General features: G+C 41.4%; 1 protein-coding gene across 1 annotated transcript in view; it reads right to left on the bottom strand.

Annotated features, from left to right (window-relative positions):
• The window catches only part of mrtfba (myocardin related transcription factor Ba), a 283,562-nt gene that overhangs the window by 163,315 nt on the left and 99,547 nt on the right, over positions 1-20,700 (bottom strand). The window contains exons 4-5 of the mRNA XM_041206102.1: positions 19,110-19,208; positions 8,255-8,330 (exon numbers count right to left, since the gene is read on the bottom strand). The gene's annotated coding sequence lies outside the window, so the exon portion shown is untranslated. The remainder of the gene's footprint in view (positions 1-8,254; positions 8,331-19,109; positions 19,209-20,700) is intronic.

Below are 20,700 nucleotides of genomic sequence, written 5' to 3'. Positions count from 1 at the left end.
AAAAGCCGTTAGGAAAAACCTTCTCATTCCAGTTCTTGGAATCCTGCCAGATTGACTACCAAACTTGAAAAATGGCCAACTTATTTGACGTCAGTAACAAGTCTTTGAGTCAGTGAGTGCTTTCATAGGCTGCAGTTATTTTACAGAAATAACTCTGCATAGAGTTTGCGAGACTGCTGGTCTGGAGCAGCACTAACATTCTGTAACTATCTTAAAATAGAAGAAAAGCTTTCCAATGGCTGTATAGGTAGAGATAGTATTAGCCCTGTGGTGGCAAGGTTCAAAGCCCAATCCAGATATTTACCAAGTTATCTGTTCTCAACCAGGACAGCAGCTCGGACATGTGGCCTCAGTGTTTTGGAGTTGGAAAAGGAGGAAATCTTGCTCTATTGGATGCGATATGCTCCATGACTGACTGACCAGTTTGGCAGCACATATCTGGGCTCAGATGTGAAAAATGGTCATTTGGGCAATTGGTATAGGTAGAAGGAAATCCAGGTTAAGTGTCATTTTCATTTGCAGAGGGGAGAAAACTGGAGAAGAGACTTTGACAAAATATAGAATGAGCAAGGAATTTCATGCTATCCAATCGATAAAGTGGTACATGCACTGTTAGACAGTCGCCCCAATTTTCTAGAAATTTCCCATAGCTAAGAGAACAAAAAACAGTTGTTATGATTTTATTGTTGCTGCTTACTTCTATTTTGATTGAAAAATTGTAAGGGGCTGGTTTAGCCTTTGGTGATCCAATGTGTGCAAGTGTGGCAAAATTAAATCAAAATAATTCAGTACACCTAGGCCCCATTCCACCACTGGAAGCGCACCTAGCAATCTTCCCTTGTCCTTGCCCCAGATCCCAATATTGGGCTTGTTTATGTCAATTGTGTGGCTATCCAGGCTACTACCAACATCCATTCATGGGAGCAACTGCTTCCCAGAGGTACCATCCCACTCTATCCAGGGAGGGGGTTTGGGAGATGTGGACCATTCCAGCTATTATTTTTGAATAAAGTTTCAGTTTTGAATTTTCTACTTTCCTTACAGCAAATCATTCAATGTGTGATCAATTGCCGAAGGCAAAATGTCTTTTGAACTATTTTGGCACCACCCCCACTAGGATCTGATCCAGGCACAAAAATACTTAAATTTCCAGGTGAACTCTAAGCTGGCAGAACTGGCATGATTTCTAACTGGTGGCATCATCTCGCCAGCCCTGTCTCTTTTGGTAGTGCCTGTAAGGTATGGGTGAGTACAGTGTCCTTGCAGAATTTTGGGACATAGAAAAGCGGGGCAGGGGTTCAGCAGAACTGAACCCCACCCTCCCCCTTCCAACCCTAACAAGGTCTTATCTTTAATTTAGCGTTTAATCACATTTATTTAACATTCTTTGGTGCCGCTTTCACTGCAACTAAAACAAAATTGGAGAAATTCTTTACAATTACTACACTCCCTCACTTAGCCTTCTAGCCAACCAACCTACACTGCAACTTTTAAATTTGGTATGTTTCTCTTTTCTAGCCCCTGAGGTAATTTCATACCAATTACTACATAGTTAACTTCTATGTGCCTCAGTGACAAGCCAAAATCCCTCAAAGCAACTCTGGTGTATTAAATTATACACATCAAAAGCATGAGCAAACAAGCTGTTTTGTTGCACCAAAAGATAATGGTTCTGCAGGATACAGCTCAACTTGCCAGCCTCCAAGCTTTTTCTCTTCAAAATATCATTTCCTGACAACATTCATTCTTAAGCAGTTATGACCCAATTAAACATGCAAGATATTCACAAGCAGTTCAGGTCATTTAATATCAACAGTAATTCTCTTTTGAAAGACACATGGGGCTGGATTTTCCTGATATACAGGGTTGGGGCAACATGTATGTCCTGACTCTGCCCAGTTTCCTGGGTCAAGGGTGATAATCATGGCAGGCTGAGCTGGATTCTCACCAGAGACCCCAGGAAGATAAAGACAGTGCTGCAATAGCACCAAGCTCAGCACAAGTTGAGGATCAAAGGTTAATTAAAGTGAGCACAGGGTCCTGAATGTTAGGTCAAGTATACACTGAAGAGCTCTGTTTAAGGGCTTCAACAGGTGAGACATTATGATGACTAGGAGAGGGTGGCTGGGACTTAGGGTCATTCACATTGCTACCCCTGGCTTACATTGTTGTCTGGAATTCCCGAGAGAACTGAGGAAACGGGCAGACAGGAGAAAAATGGGTCAGAAACCTAGGCCCCTCCAGCATTTGCATGCACCGGCTAGGAAGGAATGGCAATTGACGGTCCCAACAAGGGCAGGAGGGCAAGGAAAATTATGCCATAAAGCAAGACAGTGTTAGGTCTCATTACCTAATTTCACCTCATTTGCTGCAGCTATCTTGGCTCATACAGCAGAAAGTGATACCCAAAAAGGGAGACAGAAGAGAGCATTCTCCAAAGATTTTTAGTTACTCCTCTCTTGATATCATGCAGAACATTTAACTGCATAGAGCTAGGCAATACTGTATAAGATTACAACAACTTCTCAAATCAGAAGGTTATATAAAAGCAAACCATGTAACTAAGAGCTAAATATAGATATTACAGGTTAAAAAAAAACAAAGCAAAGTCATGGGGTCAATTGTTCCCTGGTGCATTGCTCATGGCAATACCTCGACCTGAGTCACCTTGCCTTTTTTGAATTTAAACAAAAGCTTGGGGGATAACTGTTCTCTGGCGCATTCTCCAAGGCAACGCCTCGACCAATCAGAATCTATTTGCCCAACCAATAGCACCGTTTTCTCATGCAGCATAAATTGTTGTTACCTTTGAGATTTGGTATTCTGGCATCTATCCTGATAAATGCAGGACGAAAAGTTTCAACAGCATGTTTCTGCTTTCAGCAATTTCTGTACTAACTTCTGTACAGCAAGTTCTGTATTAACAAACTACACAGTAATAAATCCAAATCTCAGCTGATGTTTTGTGTTTGTGCTTATATTGGAAAGCGGACCGTGAAGAAATATTTTCTTCATATTTTTATATTTGTTTCCAAGCCCTTCATATTGCAGGTTATTGGATGTGTAAAGTCATTAACGTTCTACTCGGTGGAGTTTTAATATCACCTATGCCAGAGTTATTGCTTTCAGTTTCCCTTCAATAGACTAGCTAATAATCATCCAAATGTAATCTAATATATACTTACAATGCCAAATCCACACAGAATTCGATTGTAATGAACCCTTTAATCTTTAAGTAAATGAAATAGAAAGCACTACAAAGTACTCAGTTGAAGTTACATAACACTGCTTTCAATTCATACCATAGTATCTCAATTTACAAACTGCTTGTTACAAAAAATATTACCTCTCGTTCCGCCAGAATTTTTATTTTGATAGGCGGTGGTATTCTCAAACCTAGACAAGATGAACCCTGATAAAATGAACTGCTTTGTGAATACCCATGATTTTGTATTAATTAGGTTTTCCTACTTTAGTTTTTTTTCAGACAGTGCGGACACTTTTCCTATTAAAATACCAGAAATCTATAGTTTGTAACACATAAGTGACGAGGAAAACAACAGGATTATCATCAAGTGCCTTCAAATCAATTTATACTTAGATTCAGAAAGGAGCTTTTCTTAAAGCTCGGCAGAGTAGAATGATTCGGTACATTTTAAATGCAATTTTAGTTAAAGGTTTACTTCACTGCTACTGCCAAGTGTGAGAGAATTGTGGACTGGGAGATACATTGGCCTTAGTACAGCATTAAACAAATGTGTAAGTAGCTGTGACTGGGACTTTATGAGATTCCCAAATGACCTGAAAAGGCAGATTGGTGCTGCATTCTCTACTTACTTCTCTTAAGAGGCAATAATTTAATTAAAATATAAATTCCATAATCACACCTTCTAAAGAGACCACTTCTAAAATATTTATGGCCCAGATGGACATTATGCTTTATGTCAATTTGAAAGAAGTGGAACCCAGGAAGTTAATCTCTCCATGAAGGGCCTTAATCTTTATTGGAGCAAATTTTCCCATACAAAGCATAATAAACATAATGAGCAGAGTAAAGGGAATGTGTACATTTTACAGATTATTAAATCTCCTCATCTAACAGAGAAGCAATAAAGTTTATGCAAAAACCAGATACCCGGCACCACTGAAGAAAAGCAAGCAATTGGCAAAAGTAGATTTTAATACTCATGGCCATGTGTGTTACAGAATTCTGTTGGTATCGCAGAGTCAAATGTAGTAAATATAAGCCAAAGGATCCTGAAATTTTCCTTGGAAAAGGTATTTAAAATGTAATTGTTGATTTCAACTAGGTAGGTTTTTAATGGAATCTGGAAACCAGAAACAGTCTTCCAAAGCTCATTAGTTTTTTCTTTGCAAGTCACATTGGCAGAGTCGTTTACTGCTATCAAACACATTTCTCTATTGTGCAGAACTTGTAAAAATGCAGTATAAGTATGAATGAAAAGGAAACAATGGCTGATCCTATTTCTGTAAAAACGTGTTCATGTATAATTAGAGACAATACTTGCAACTCCTTTAATGGCTAAAAGCACCATCAGGCACAGTACAAGCTATAAAGACTGGCAGATTTCAGGTTTGAACGGTTACATTTTGAGCTGTAGTTGGAGGGTTACAATTGTTTTTAGCATCTTATGGCAAAGGTGCGAGTGGGCAGGAAATTATCCTGGGTTGCTGCCTCCAGTGATACCTGTTGGAGAAAGTGTGTGCACATGCCAGTGGATGGTTTGGGTTCAGCTCCAGTGTCCTCCATTATTGAATAGTCTGTGCTCATATGAGTTAGAAACAAGGAACTGTACCCTGCAATAGCTACCATCTTTTGTATAGATGAGGGTGGGCCATTTAGGAAGACTGACAATTCTAATAACTTCATAAAACATTTCTCAACATTAAAGTCACTTGCACAGTATAAAACTAAGAGCTTAGTTTTTATTACAGATTCTAAAAGGTCATGATGAGGACAAGATTAGAAACTGTGAACAGACATTAATAGACTCAATCTACAAGGACAGACATGATGTGTTCTGGGCGCTGAGTCAAACAGTCAGGAAATGATAAGGAGACTTACAAACACAATAAACTAGTCGAGAAAGGATGGAATAGTAATTTACAAGATGAATTAATGGGTTAACATGATACATATTAATTAAAATTAACCAGAACATGTTGGCATGTTATCATCACGACACCAAGGCATTACCAACAGTATAAATGGCTCAATGCACAAAACATCAGGGGATTTGAACTTCTAGCTTGAACCAATGTAAACAGAATAGAACTACAAGCTTACAACTTTTCTTGCTGATTCCTCCCTTGGGCACCTGTCTATATCAGTAATTCTTGGTTACTGTATGTCATGGGTTGTGCAATATGATTAAAATGCATTAAACCAAGGTCTCATTGCTACCTTGGTTTCAAGTGTTTTTAATAGAGTTTGGATTCAATTACCCTGTTGAAACCCAAAAGTATATTTAGTTTATTTAGGGTCAAAAATATAACATTTGAGAGAGAACATTTAAGGGGAGGAAAAATGACAATAGTCAACACGCTTTTCGAATTTTTATTCCCCTTCCTAAAAAAGTTTATTTTTAAGAAAGCTACTTTTCATTAGGAATTCAGGAACAAGTAGGTCAGGTAAAAATATTTTATCTGCAATTAACACAAGTGGGAAGAATTGAAGCAGGTAGGAAACAGCTGAGCTGGTAACAAACCCCGCACGTGGGCTCTCCTGGTAACAAATCGTTTTTGATCACTTCAACTTTTCATTTTGTGATATGCAGAAAGCTCGAAAGTGCAATGTTAGACTTCAGATAATTGAAAAAAAGAGATTAAATTTTCTTTGCAGTAACAAAAGCAACCCAATTTGTTCATTCAGTCATCCTGCTTCCTGCTATTAAGTACAGCACCTTCTGCTTTTCCTGCTGAAGTTTGTTAAATTGCTTTTCTGGTGTCACACAGTAGGAAGTGCAGTATTGCTGAATGCGTTTACTTCTTTGAAGTATTGCTAGAGAGATGGGAAATAGCTTCCTTTGATCAAACAGCCACACAATACCAACATTACCTTGAAGAGCCAATAGGCTTGGAAGGAATGTGTACATACTTGAAATATACAGAATATGATTTAAGAATTTCCAGTTTGTTGCTGTATTTATTTGCCCTCAGACAAAATTTCCAGCTCTGTGAAATTTGGCATTTTTCGGGATTCCTACCATTTGAAGGTCTCAAGTAATCCTGTTGTGCAACAGTATCACAGTATCTTTACAGTGCAGAAGGAGGCCATTTGGCCCATCGAGTCTGCACTGGCTCTGAAAGAGCATTCCACCTATTCCCACTCCCCTGCCTTGTCCCCGTAACCTTGTACGTTCTCTCTTTTCAGGTAGCAATCTAATTCGCTTTCGAATACCTTGATTGAACCTGCCTCCACCACCCTTTCAGGAAGTTTGTTCCAGGCTCCAAATATGCGACCTGCATATCTGTTTCAGAAGTTTTGACTTCTTAAGGAGTCAGACTTCAGAACCAACAGAAAGTGGAGAATGAAGTGAAGAGTTGTGGCTCGTATAGTGCACGGTGGATGCTACAATTCAACGGAAACATTTGCTGAACTCAAACATTTCTTTAGTGCAGAGGAAACAAACAATTCTATATTGCATGAAAATAGACTTCATTCATAAATATGGGAAAAACAGCTTTGAATCATGGAGCCCCAAATTCTAAAAGTTAGGAAGATTCCAATGTTGAAATGATTAGACACCATTTTGGGGGAGGGTTGAATTCTATGAACATAGCTACATTAATTTTTGCATCATTTTCAAGTCACTAGTGTGGTTAATAAAACAAGGACATTTTCCACATTACTTTGATGAACAAGCACTAGAAGTTGGTAATGATTTTGGAGCCACCAGAGGATTTTGCTTACTATGCAAGAAAAGGCTGGAGTCAAACAAAGCTACGATTTATAGCAAGGCTAAATGTTGTCAGTTACTGGCCAGCAAAGAACTCTTTGTGCACATGTAAAGAGGGAATTTAGTTAATGGAAACAATACACTATTCCTGTTTGGGCAACTTGTCCCAGGACAAAGAAAAAAATAAAACAATTTCCTGTATTGAACAAATCTTTGTTTTGTATAGGTTGATTTTTAGCAGCATTGCTCTCAAGCAATTTAACATCTGAGCAGAGTTTTGATGTTCATAATGATCCACTTCCAAGTCAAAGAACAGAGTTAGTGGGTTAGGAAGAGGGCATCATTGGAAGTTTACGGCACAGGAAGAGGCCACTTAGCTCATTGTGTTTGTGCCGGTTGAAAAATGAGCTACTCAGCCTACTCCACTTTCCAGCATTGGGTCCATAGCCTTGCAGGTTACAGCACTTGAGGTGCAGACATCTTTAAAATAAGTTGAGGGTTTCTGCCCCTACTACCCCTTCAGGCAGTGAGTTCCAGACCACCACAACCCTCTGGGTGATTTTTTTTTCTTATCTTCCCTCTAATCCTTCTACCAATCACTTTAAAGCTATGCCCCCTAGTCACTGACCTCTCTGCTAAAGTAAACAGGCCCTTCCCACCCACTCTATCCAGGCCCCTCATAATTTTGTACATCTCAATCAAATCACCCCTCAGCCTCTTCTGTTCCAAGGAGAACAACCCCAGCCTATCCAGTCTTTCCTCATTGCTGTAATTTTCCAGTCATGGCAGCATCTTCATAAATCTCCTCTGTACCCTCTCTAGTGCAGTTACATGCTTTCTGTTGAGGTGACCAGAACAGCACACAGTACTCAAGTTGTGGCCTAACTAATGTTTTATATAGTTCCCGCATAACCTCCTGTTCTTATATTCTATGCCTCAGCTAATAAAGAAAAGGATTCCATATGCCTTCTTAAACACCTTCGTGACCTGTCCTTCTACCTTCAGGGATCTGTGGACATTCACTCCAAGGTCCTTCACTTCCTCTACACCTCTCAGCATCACAGCAGTTATTCTGTATTCCTTTGCCTTGTTTGACCTCTCCAAATGCATCATCTCACACTACTGAGTTGAAATCCATTTGCCACTTCTCTACCCATTGATATCTTCCTGCAGTCTATAGCTATCCTCCTTGTTATCAACCACATGGCCAATTTTTAAGTCATCTGCAAACTTCTTGAGTTTCAGCAGGAAGCAGGCGTGGAGCACAGCTGCTGGGGGAACATGGTACTGTATTTTGATCTTAAAAATCTAGAACTTGAGAAACAGACACTCACCTATTTAATATTTAATAGCTGCTGTTCTCAGAAATTTGTTTCCCCTTGAACCTGATATCCAATCAGTAGGCCGTACCTGGAAGAATAAAATTGTTTGTCCGATCAAAAAATTGGGAAGTGTCTTCAAAGCACCGGAATTATAATTAGCAAAAAGAATGATAGAAAGACTAGCCAAGTACAACCCAATTCAGTGCTACAACTCCCTGTTTGTGAGGCTGGTACCCATATTCAGTCCCAGAATCAGTTACAGGTATCAGCCTTTAGCAGCACCAGGAGTTGTAGTCAGGCAGTCATCAAAGTGGCTGATGTACCACGGGAGTAGATTCATGGCTGAGCCTCTTGAAGCAGGTAAGTTCCAGCTGCACAACGCAAGTGGAAAATGCAGCCCTCAAGTCAAAGTTCCCCAGGAACTGGGACGGGCCTACGCAGGGAAAATATCTTCACTGCATTTATAAAATATAATGGCTGACTTTATGGGCAGGTTCTTTTCTGAATTAATTTTATGTAGTTATTATGCAATAAACCTTATTGTCACCTGCACTGAATAGGCTTTGCGAGAAAGTAAAATAAATACTCAAAGCAAGAAGTGGGGATTTACAGTTATGCAGTAAGTGATGATGTCAACTGAGTAATTCTGTATACTCAAAAGCCGAGGATTAATTTATCAAAATCATTTATACATCAATTCATCAGAAATCAGCTCAAAGTGACAAACACACGTTCTACACCTGCAACTTCCCACATTGCTGATCTCAAACAGCTGCACACATTGGCACCAAGGAACAGTTCAAGTCTATCTCAAAAGAAGAGAGAAAAATTGGGAGGTTGGTCACTGTTATAGGGTGTTGGATATTATTCGGTAAGTCTTAATGAATTCTTTGTAGTCTTAAGTAGGTTAACCATATGTATTTATTAATTACAAGAATTATGTACATAAATACAGTAAAGGGTCCAAGCTAGGCACCGTGTCCATGCTAGCTTGTGTACACTGCTCTGTCCAACACTAGACTGACCCCCTAGGTGCAGGTCATGTGTTCTCTTACATCACAGTGTGGACGGTACTGTACTAAGTCCCATGTTAATCTTATATGTACCAGACTCTTATATTATACTTTCCCCCCAAGTCTTTATTCAATGTATTGCAAGTTATTCTATTTACCCCATGTATTTACACCGTTATTACTACCCCGTCTTCTCCGCCATCCCCCTTCAGTTCAGCCGGTCTGGATGCCTAATAACCCTGCCATATTGCATTCACAATGCTGTTGGAGGAGTGATAAGCTCTGCATTCCAGGTAAACTTTGTTGATTTGGATGTTGTTCTTGAATCCGGATACCTTCCTCGACGTCTCTCCACTGTACTGTGGGAATGGGCGATCTAGGGAAGAGACAACACCTCTCTCCTGACTGTACCTTTTGGAGTGCCAACCAGGTAGAACTGAGGTTGGTCATCCTCCTTCCTGATGATAGTACCACGCCCCCTTCTCTCACAAGGTCTTTAATCCAGACCTGGTCTTGTAGTTGTGGCAAGTGTCTCGTGCAGTACCTTTTGTTGTAGGCGGAAGCCTGCTTCTGCCTGTAGGGCTGCTCTCTTGCTTAAATGTCCTGGTAGTCCTCGGTTACCAACCCTGGTATGAGCTTTTGTCAGCAGGATTGGAAGTTGTGTGCTGAGTTTCTCGCCCATTAGGAGCTCGGTTGGGGACAGGCTGCATTGTAATGGAGTGGACCTGTAGGTTAGTCGTGTTGTGGAAAATCCTCATCCTTTTTCAGGAGGGCCTTTACAGTATGGACCCCACTGTGGGGAGTTGGTACGGTGGTGGAAGCAGGGTGTGATGGGAAAGTGCACGGAATACTCATTTGAAAATTGTTGGCTGTCTGATCTTGTCGTGGCTCATGAACATCTCTCAGTGCCTTAATTACTGTCTCCGTGGTAGTCATATATAGTTGCTTCACCTCAACCAATCTGGGAAAGTAATCCATCATTATAAGAAACGATTTGCTGTTGAAGCCAAATAAGTCGATGCCCAGCCTCTCCTATGAGAACTGTGTGGGTATAAGGGGCTCTCTTTGGTATTGCAGTACACACACTTGACAGTTTGCTATGGTGTCCTCAATTGCCCTGGAAATGCCTGGCCACTAGACAGCAGGTTGGGCGCATCCTTATACTGGGTGATGCTCAGGTAGCCCTGGTGTATTTTTTGATGGATCTCTGGCCGGAGGGAAACTGGGATGATTAGCTGCTCATTTGAGATCAGGGGATCGATCGTCTATGATAGTAAATTGTTTTGTTGCTCAAACCAAACTTTCATGGTATCGCTGTTTGGTCTCTGTTGTGGTCACTCTTGTTGGCTGTAATGGCGAAAGCGGGCACACTCCTCATCATGCATTTGTTCCTGAAGAATATGTTGGAGTTTACTTGTGGTCACTGGTAGGTGTCTCTTTGTCAACTGGGAGTATGCTTGCAGCTCTTTGATGGGACTGACACCCTGTTTTGTCGGAAGGCCCACTGTGGCCCGGGAAAGGATTTTACCTTGGACGTATACCATCTTGTAGGTGGAATCTCTGGACTCTGGGAAGGATCTTTGCTAGCTCCTTCTCTTCCAGAAATGAGATCAGTGACCTATGGTCTGTTCAATTGTGACCTTGAAGCCAATGATACAGTCTGAAAATTTCTCGCATTCCCACGTGACTGCGGGGCTTCCTTTTCTATGACGGCGTATCTCATCTCAATGTCCGACAGCCCTCAGGAAGCGTAGTACAGAGGTTGGTGACTTCCATCCAGTTGTTCCTGGAATAGGACAGCTCCAAGGCCTGTGCCTTGAAGCACCTGCTGCTATGGCGGTGGGTGAGTCATAGTGGGCCAGATTGTCGGTGGGGAGCAGTATCGCTTAAATGCAAGTGAATGCTTGCTCTTGATGGGAGTCTCAACATCATATCTGGTCTTTGTTAAGCAGATGCCTCAAAGGTTCTGTGACCTGTGCCAAATTTGGCAAAAATTTTGTCAGCTGGTTCACCACCTAAGAGTTGCTGGAGGTCTGAAATTGAGGATGGATTTGGGAATTTGCTAATAGCTTTAGTTTTCTATGGGCCCACTGTGATGCCTTCATTGCTGGTGATGTGGCCCAGGAACCAAATTGATGTGAACTCATTTCTCATTCAGCATCAGCCCTGCTTCCTGCAGGTGTTCTCAGACCATTGTGAGTCTCGTCATGTTCCTCCACCGTTGTACTGTGAACTAATACATCTTCCATGTGGCAAATGACTCCCAGGACACTTGCAAAATGGCTGACATCGTGCGTTGAAATATTTCTGGTGTTGAAGTGATTCCAAACGGCAGGCGGTTGAAGCAGAATCTACCAAACCGGGTGATGAATGTGGTCAGCAGCCTGGATTCTTCGTCAAGGAGAAGTTGCCAAACGCCGATATTGGCGTCCAGATTTGAAAATGCAGTGTCCTTCGAGAGTTTAGTCAGGCTTTCATCCGCCTAGGACATGGGATATACTTCTTTGGCTAAGGTTTTACTGAACTGTGCCAGGTCGACAAAAATACAGATGGACCCGTGTTTGTCATCTCATCAAAGTTGCTGCTGCATGTGTTTCATGAGTGGATGGGTATCCTTCATGGCATGAATAGGCACACAGGTTTAATATCCTCCCTCAGTGTGATCTTGCATGCTTTTTTCAGTCGCCCCAGTCATGTAAAGAACTTAGGGAACTCAATTTTATACCTGGAGCCAGACCCTTGTTGATTGACCCTGTCAATTTTTTGCAGAAGGTTAAATTCGACACAGGCTTTGTAGCTTAACAGTGAACAGTCCTGGATATGGACCATGAACAGGGTCTCTCAGATTCTTTTATCCTTGCACCTCAGTGTCACCTGCAGGGTGTCTTTCACCTCTTTCATCTGGAGCTTTATGCCTCCCGCTCCGTACAGGGGTGTCGTGGGCAGCGTCAGCCACTGGGTCACCAGCCATGGTTCTCTGTCCGAGAAGATGTTACGGATGTGTCCAATTTAAAGTTTGCCACTAACCAAAATGTCCACATTCCAAAACAAAAATCCCAATCTTTAACCTCACCCAAGAAGCATGGCTGTGTGTTGTCTCGATGTGCTGTCTCAACCTCATGAATACGTTTGGGTCTTCTTAGGTGTTTCCGGCTTGCATAATTTGCCAAAGTGTCCAATTCTGTTACATTGAAGGCACGGGGCTGAAATTGCAGAACATTGATCTTGCCTGTGGGGTGCTTTGTTCCATTGCGCTGGCGTGGTCGCTCTACTGGTCGATTAGGATATTGCTTCCCTTGGCTAGGAGTGTCTCTGTTTCTGTGCTGTTTAACTAACTGGACTGTGGGGTTTTCTTTGTACCACGGTTCGCTTTCTTAAAAATGGACCTGTATGCACTAGGTGCTCAGATAGCTTTCTCGACGGTTGTATCTTCCTTCGTTTGCAGCATACCTGAGTGCATTGTCCGCTACTCCTACAACTGTTCTATCCCTGATAAGTTCAGATACTAGCTCTCAACATTCACAGCCTTCAGTCATCGTGTACAGATCATTAATGAATGTGTTGACAGGCTCTCCTGGCTGCCGGGCATGATAATTAAATTTAGCCCTTTCGAGGATTTTGTTAGTTCTTTAGGTTAGAATAAACACCAAATGATTTTAGTACTCCTATAAACTTAGCAGATGATTCGCTGATTCCCTGTCTAGCAATAATGTCGTCCTCTATCGGCCCTAGTGAGTAAAGTAATATGTTAACTTGCTTAGCTTCTTGCTTTTTACACAAACCAGAAGCAATTATGTATCTAAGGAATCTTTTTCTCAAAAATCCCCAATTATGTGATTGATCTGGGCCTTGGATAAGTCCAAATTGATCTGGTAAGATGGTTTTTTGATCCATGGTTAAAAATTTTAAAGTGTAGGTTCAGGTTTAAGTTGTTGTTGAAATCCAAGAAGGTGCTGCTGTTTGTTTGAAAGGATTTACCTGCTGCAATGGTGCTCGCACTCAGCCTGAAAACATTTTAAACAATGGCTTGGATCAACTAGCTGCAGATTTTTCCATGTCAGCACTATGCTTTAAGGTCGCAAATGTGTAAAGTCCTGACCTTTGCTGGTCTTTAAAGCGGATTCTTTAGTCACAACTTTTCTGAATTAATTAATTTTTCCCCCTTTAGGATGTCACGTGTTCAGACGCTGGCTGGAAATCTGTTTTTTCCGACTGAGTTCGTAAATAACAATCTCTCAACACTGAATTATTTAGAAGTTTCTCAGGGCTTGCTTTATCCTGGAATTTAAAAGTTTTAGCTCACCTGTGCTAGGTCTGCTGACTCTGCACACTCTGGGTATTGAAGCTGGCCTTCCACAGAGTTCAATGGAGTCTTCTGCTGCAGTTGGATATTTAGTTCCTGCCTTCAGCTTCCAAGCCTTTCTTTGGAGCTTTTCTCTGACGATTTCCTTCTGCACCTTCACTTTGTGAGCTTTTCTTCAGGGCAGAATGCTTCTTTGATTTTTCCTTCAGCTTTCCAGGATGTTAGTTTGCTTCTGCAGTCTCTGTGAAGTTTTGAGTTGTTCCATTCACTGCTACCATGATGTAGGGTGTTGGGTATAGTTTGGCAGGTCTTAATGAAGTCTTTGTAGTCTTAAGTAGGTTAACTGTATGTATTTATTAACTACAAGAACTATAAACATATATACAGTAAAGGGTTGAAGCTAGGAGCTGTCCCCATGCTTGCGTGTGCATATAGCTCTGTCCAACACTAGACTGACCTCTAGGAGCAGGTCGTGTGTTCTCTTCCATTGCTGTGTAGGTGGTGCTGTACTCAGTCCCACATTAACCCTATATGTGCCAGACCTTTATACTACAGTCACCACCTGCCTCATTTACCTTCTGATTGTCAGGTGGTTTTAGAGGAGGCCTGGAAACAGTCCTTTTTGCAAGAGTACCTGTGTGTTACTCTGATATTTAAGTTTTGCAGAAAACAAGTATAAAAGAGCACAAAAAATAACATTGTTGGACAATTCACATAAATCTAGTATAATTTTCTTTCCATTAAAACTAAAGGTGGAGAAGTTTGTTTTTTTGTCATACCAATTGGCATAGATTTACATCTAGTAAGCTTGTCAATTTAACATACTACAATTGTAGCAAGTGAACAGTTTGATGATTTGTACCATTTTCAAAGTAATAGGTAAAAGTTATAGTTCCCAAGGAAGATTGTCTTTCAATAAAGAATATTTTTCTATTCAGATCTTGCCTGTTACATTTATGAGTAAACACACCTTCACCTCCCTCCTAGAACCATGATAGGGCCCCCCCTGTCCTCACTTTTCACCCCACCAGCCTCATCATTCAAAAGATCATCCTCCACCATTTCCGCCAACTCCAGCATGATGCCACCACCAAACACGTCTTCCCCTCATTACCACCCCCCTCCCACCACCCAAACCAGTCAGCCTTCTGTAGGGAACGTTCCCTCTGGGACACTCTGGTCCACTCCTCCATCACCCCCAACACCTCATCCCCTTCCCATGGCGCCTGCCCATACAATCGCAGAAGGTGCAACGCCTGTCCCTTTACCTGCTCCCTCCTCACTGTCCAAAGGCCCAAATACTTGTTTCAGGTGAAGCAGTGCTTCACTTGCACCTCTTTCAATTTGGTCTACTTCATCCGCAGCTCCCATGTGGGCTCCTCTACATCGGGGAGACCAAACGCAGATTGGATGACCACTTTGCGGAACACCTCTGGTCTGACCGCAAGCATGACCCAGACCTTCCCTGTCGCTTGCCATTTCAACACACCACCTTGCTCTCATGCCCACATGTTTGTCCTTGGCCTGCTGCAATGTTTCAGTGAAGCTCAACGCAAACTGGAAGAACAGCACCTCATCTTCCGATTAGGCATTTTGCAGCCTTCTGGACTTAACACTGAGTTCAACAACTTCAGATCATGAACTCTTTCCTCCATCCTCACCCCCTTTTTTCTTCATTCACTTTTATTTTTCATCCACTGATTTTTATTTTTTATTTATTTATCCGTGGTTTTATCCCCTTTTTATTCCCCCTTCTATCCCATTTTCTATCCTTTTTTCCCCCCACTCCACTGCCCAAAAGGCCATCTGTTACTTGTTCCATGTTGTTCTTACACTCAATGTCACCCTTGTTCTGCTATTATCACATTCTACTTTCTTACCTTTATGCCACTATCAGCACCTTTTTTTAGTAGTACCTGTACCATTAACACCCCCTTTGTCCTTTAGTTCATGACATCTTTGTCAATCTCACCTTTGTCCCCCACCTACCGCTGGCCTCCTATCCAGCTCCACTTGGCCCCCCCCCAACAGTATAAATTTCATCACATTTCCACTTTTCTTCAGCTCTGAAGAAGGACTCAAAATGTTAACTCTGTTTCTCTCTCCACAGATGCTGCTAGACCTGCTGAGTTTTTCCAGCATTTTCTGTTTTTGTTGCTAAAGAATTGCAACTCAGTGAAAAAATTCATCTCCTCAGCCTGAAAAGGCTGACCGCTTATTCTGAGATTCCCCGCCCAGGGGAAATATCCTGTCAGCACTTCTAAATAACTTGCCATGAAAGTCTTGTTTTCTCGCAAATTGTTCTATTTGTGCTACTTTTGATGGCTAATCTTCTACTTTTCTATTAACTCAGGGCTCCCTAGTGCTCTGCTCTGTCTCACATTCTATTCCTTCCTCACATTAGTCTCCACTCGATACCCGACAGTATTCATTCTTTCGATGGTTATTCCCTGCACATTAATCAACTTCTTTCAAACTAAATACCTTTAGTAGCCAAAGTGCTACTACAGAACAATGGCTGAATTACTACATCTGATTTCCTCCATACCCTATTAAGAGCTTGGCATTTCTGTAAACCCATGGGAGAAATAAGAAACAGTGGTTAGAGGATTTTTAAAAATCTATTATCACTTTGTATTTGTTTTGTCTGCCTACTTGCATTTGCAGTTTTTATACAAGCCAAAACACAATGGAAAATATGGCCATTAAAGCACTCAAGATAGTTGCAGGTTTTTTTTCAGGAGTATTGCTGATTTAAATCAACATGAAGTTTGGGTTCTCTATAGAAAGAAAATAAGCAAGCAGCTAGAAGATAAGGTTACCCACCCCAGTAAGGAACAACTGATTAAGCCAGTGTACAGAGATATTAAATAATTGTGTTCAGGGTGAGCTGTGGAAAGTCTTCTAATTCCATTTATTTAAGAAAATCTTTGCCTCCCCCCCACCCCGCACAGCCATTGCAAGTCTGCTATAACTTTGTAAACTATATTTCATTGTTTCTAAAGTAGCTATGAATATTGAAAAAAAAATATTTTTTTTGTTCGCCAGGCTGTATAGTTTGGCATTACATTAAGAAAATACTGGCCTCTTGAGAATTTTTTGACAGTAAATTTAAACACAGTGAAGTATATTGGCAGGCTCAGGCTGGAATCTTTAACTTACTCTGCTACACTGCCAAACTTTGGAAAGGCTCATTGAAAACATTATGTACAGCTCTAGCTCACAAATTTCTTTTACAACTAGAAGTGCATAAAATTAGGTTTTTTTGTCTTGTTTCAACAAGGGAGGTGTTGTGCAACTTCACAATCTTACGTTTATAAATGTAACTGCAAGATCTGAATAGAAAAATATTCTTTATTGAAAGTTCCTTGGGAACTGTAACTTAGAATTCTCTACCTCAGAAGGCTGTGACTACTCAGTCATTGAGTATATTTAAGACAGAGATCAATAGACTGTTGGATACTAAAGAAATCAAGGGATTTGGGGATATTGCAGGAAAATGAATTGAGATAGAAAGTGAGCCATGAGCTTACTGAATGGCAGAGCAGGCTCAAAGGGCCAAATGGCCTCCCCCTGCTCCTATCTCTTATGTTATGAAATGCACAGGGCCTGATCCTTAACAAGGTCAAAGATTTTGGAGGTGTTCATGTCAATGGCCGATGCCTTACCAAACAGTTCAACAGCAGAGTTCCAAAGGTACGTAACATAGGCAATAAGATCACCAGTGGAATGGCCATACCAAAAAATACATTGCAAATTCTGGTTCAAGTCATGATTGGCAATGTAATGGATAATTTGAAATTTAACAGCAGCTCCCATGGGCTGAATTTTAACACCCAAAAAGGGTAAGTTGGGCTTGGGTCAAATGTTAAAGTTTAAAAGTCAGAAAACTGACCCCAAGATTCCCACCTCCAAGTTTATTGAATGCGGGACAAAAGATGGGAAGCCAACCTGCTCTCAGGAGGCCAGTTGGAAATTTAAATATTCAAATGAAGCTGGCAGCCTCCGATTTAAACAGGTTGTACATTTTACAGTGGCCATTCAGGTTTCCCTGGCCTCAGGCAACTTGACAGGTGAAGCGGGGCCGAAGACTGCTTCGGGGATGACACAAATGCCTTTACAACATTGCCTAAGGGCTAGGAGGAGCAAGAGTGCTTCCTCTTGTGGACCCCCCTTCCAACTTTCCCCCACCCCGTACTCCCACTCTCCTCCCCTGATCAAAGTCCACCCCAATACCCCACCCCCCCCCTGCCCCGAGCCAGGGTTGTCGCTTGGAGCTACCTCCTCCTGTGGCCTACCCTGGGGTCTTCCTCAACCAACTGAAGCCATGTCTGTCAGTCAGGCTGACCTCCAGGTGGTGAAGCTGTCCCATACCGTGGAGTTAAAACTCCACAGTGTTTGGGCCAGCCCAGACTTGGGCTAATTAAGGATAGTTAGCCCATGTTTGCAGAAGACATCTCATGGGCAATTTTGGTCTCCCAAGGAGAAACCTGTTGGAAGTGGTTAGAACATGAACAGCAGCTACCTGGAGGAGTAAAACAAAGAACCTATTTCAGTTTCCAGGTTGCTACTAATTTACATAACTTCCAGGTTTCCTGTCCAAAACTCTGCCACCCCTCACCCCCAATGCCTACAAAATCTGCTGCTGTAATATCCAGACCAGTAACTTACTCTGTCAGTGTTATGTGGCGTTAGGACGGTATTTAAAAGGGTAATAAAGGATAGGTAAACATGCTTTAACCCAACAAGGATGCTTAGGGTGGTAGGAAATGTAGGAACAGAAGAGCAGGGTTAAGGTGAAAAGCCATAATATAAGAGTAAATGTAATAGAGTTAAAACAGAGGGCTTCATGAAGGTTATAGGGTTGTGGAATTCGCTTCTAGTGTCAGTGGTTTAGAAAGAAACCACATCCCTTAAATCATCCAGCTATTGATCATCCAGCTCGAGTTTTTGGGATTTTTGGCACCACAGAAGTTACTGCATATAAGAAATCATCTAAGCTCTAAGCAGCAAACGTTCTCTCAAGCTTTATTCCTTTTTCTCCTTTAATTTTCCTCCTTATGCAGCCAGCGGCATCACATAGCATCACAACAGCAATCAGAAGCAGCATTGGTTACATTTTGTGTTCCTTCAACTCAGTCAGAGGAAAACTGTAATTTTTCCATCACCACCACAGCTGATATCAACTCACTCAACACAGGTCAGGGAATGGTCCTAGGATTTTCCTGTTCTGTAGAACTTAATGTCACACCATGTAAAACATTTATTCACTCAGATATAGAAGGGGTGGGGGGGGGGGAAGGCTGAAAGCCTTATTTAATCACTATAGGATTTCAGCATGCAATACAGAGTAAAGGTTCACTAACTTCTGCAGGTGATTATACACTATTGTACTGCTCAGAAATTTTCTCACCCTTTTTCATTAGGTGGCTACGAACCAATGTTTGCTTGCACCAGTGTTCCAAATGTGAAAGCATTAACCAAGAAAAATATAGGGGTTTCACACACCTGTCACATCATTCAAAATATCCTTATTTTAAAATAAGCTTACCTCAAGCAGAGAGTCCACTGTATTGTATGACCACGTCTATAGCTCAATGTTTATGTGTGGAAGTATCAGCCATTATTAAAACTTAGTGAGATCAGTTAGCTGCAAGCAGAAGACAAGAGATCAGGTTAGTTTAACCTATCCTTTTTGTGCAGAAGTGAACTAATTTTAGTTCAATTGACCTAGATCACTGAAGCTACAAACATAATAAATTCCTCTCTGATCATGATTTATATTTGCAGGTGCACTCAGTTCCCGGAACAGTAAGTACTTTGAAAATAATACATCTTAATATTTGTATAATTTTATCAATGACATATGCACTGTAAATATAAATCCATATTGCTAATGATAGTTTAGGAAATGTATGTTACCAGTGGTCAGTAGTAACCCTACATGTTGGCACTGTGCTTACTCATATTCTTCTCTCATTGAGTCTGAAGGTTGTAGGTTCACGCCCCACTCCAGAGATTTGAGCACATAATCTAGCCTGACCCTTCTGTGCAGTACTGAGGGAGTTCTGCAATGTCAAAAGTGCTACCTTTCAGATGAGTCGTTAAATCCAAGTCATGTCTGCCCTTTTGTGTAAGAGGTCCCATGCCACCTTTTGAAATACAGCAAGGCAGTTTTCCCGATTATCCTGGTCAGCATTTATCTCTCTCTACCACTGGTTTTATGGTGTTACTAAAGGGAAATCCTGTTTGACAAATTATTAGAGTTTTTTGAGGATGTAACTAGTAGGATTGATAAAGGAAACCAGTAGATGTAGTATACTTGGATTTCCAAAAGGCATTTGATAAGGTGCTGTACAAAAGATTAACAGGCAAGACAGGGGGTCATGGAATTGGAGGTAATATTTTAGCATGGATAGAGGATTGGTTAATGGATAAAAAACAGTGTGTGCATAAACGGGGCTTTTTTAAGTTGGCAGGCAGCAAAGAGTGGAGTACCGCAAGGATCAGTGCTGGGGTCTCGGCTATTCGCAATCAATATTAATGACTTTAGATGAACAGACAGAGAGTAATGTGTTTAAGTTGGCTGATGATACCAAGCTGGGTGGAAAGGTAAGCTGTGGGGACGTCACAGAGATATGGACAGGTTAGGTATGTGAGAAACAAGATGGCAGATGGAGTATAGTATAGCAGTCTTATTTTAAAAAGGTGAGAAACTTCTAAATGTTGATTTTCAAAGAGACTTGGGTGTGCTTGTACAAGGAATACAAAGTTAGCATGTAGGTGCAGTAAGCAATCAGGATGGCAAATGGCATGCTGACCTTTATTGCAAGGGGACTGGAGTACAAGAATAAAGAAGTCTTGCTACAGTGGTAAAGGGTTTTGGTGAGGCCACATCTGGAGTAGTGTGTACCGTTTTGGTCTCCACATTTAAGAAAGGTTATACTTGCATTGGAGGTGGTACAGCGAAGTTTCGCTAAATTGGTCCCTGATGATGGGGTTGTCCTGTGATGAGAGGCTGAGCAAGTTGGGTTTATATTCTCTGGAGTTTAGAAGAATGAGAGGCATAGTGGTAATATCACTGGACTAGTAATCCAGAGGCCCAGGCTAATGCCCGTGGGTTCAAATCCCACCACGGCAGC

This window comes from Carcharodon carcharias, chromosome 15, assembly GCF_017639515.1.
Source record: "Carcharodon carcharias isolate sCarCar2 chromosome 15, sCarCar2.pri, whole genome shotgun sequence".
Lineage (NCBI taxonomy): Eukaryota > Metazoa > Chordata > Chondrichthyes > Lamniformes > Lamnidae > Carcharodon > Carcharodon carcharias.
Note: the sequence above shows the minus strand (reverse complement) of the source record. Positions and strands in the feature narration are given on the sequence as shown.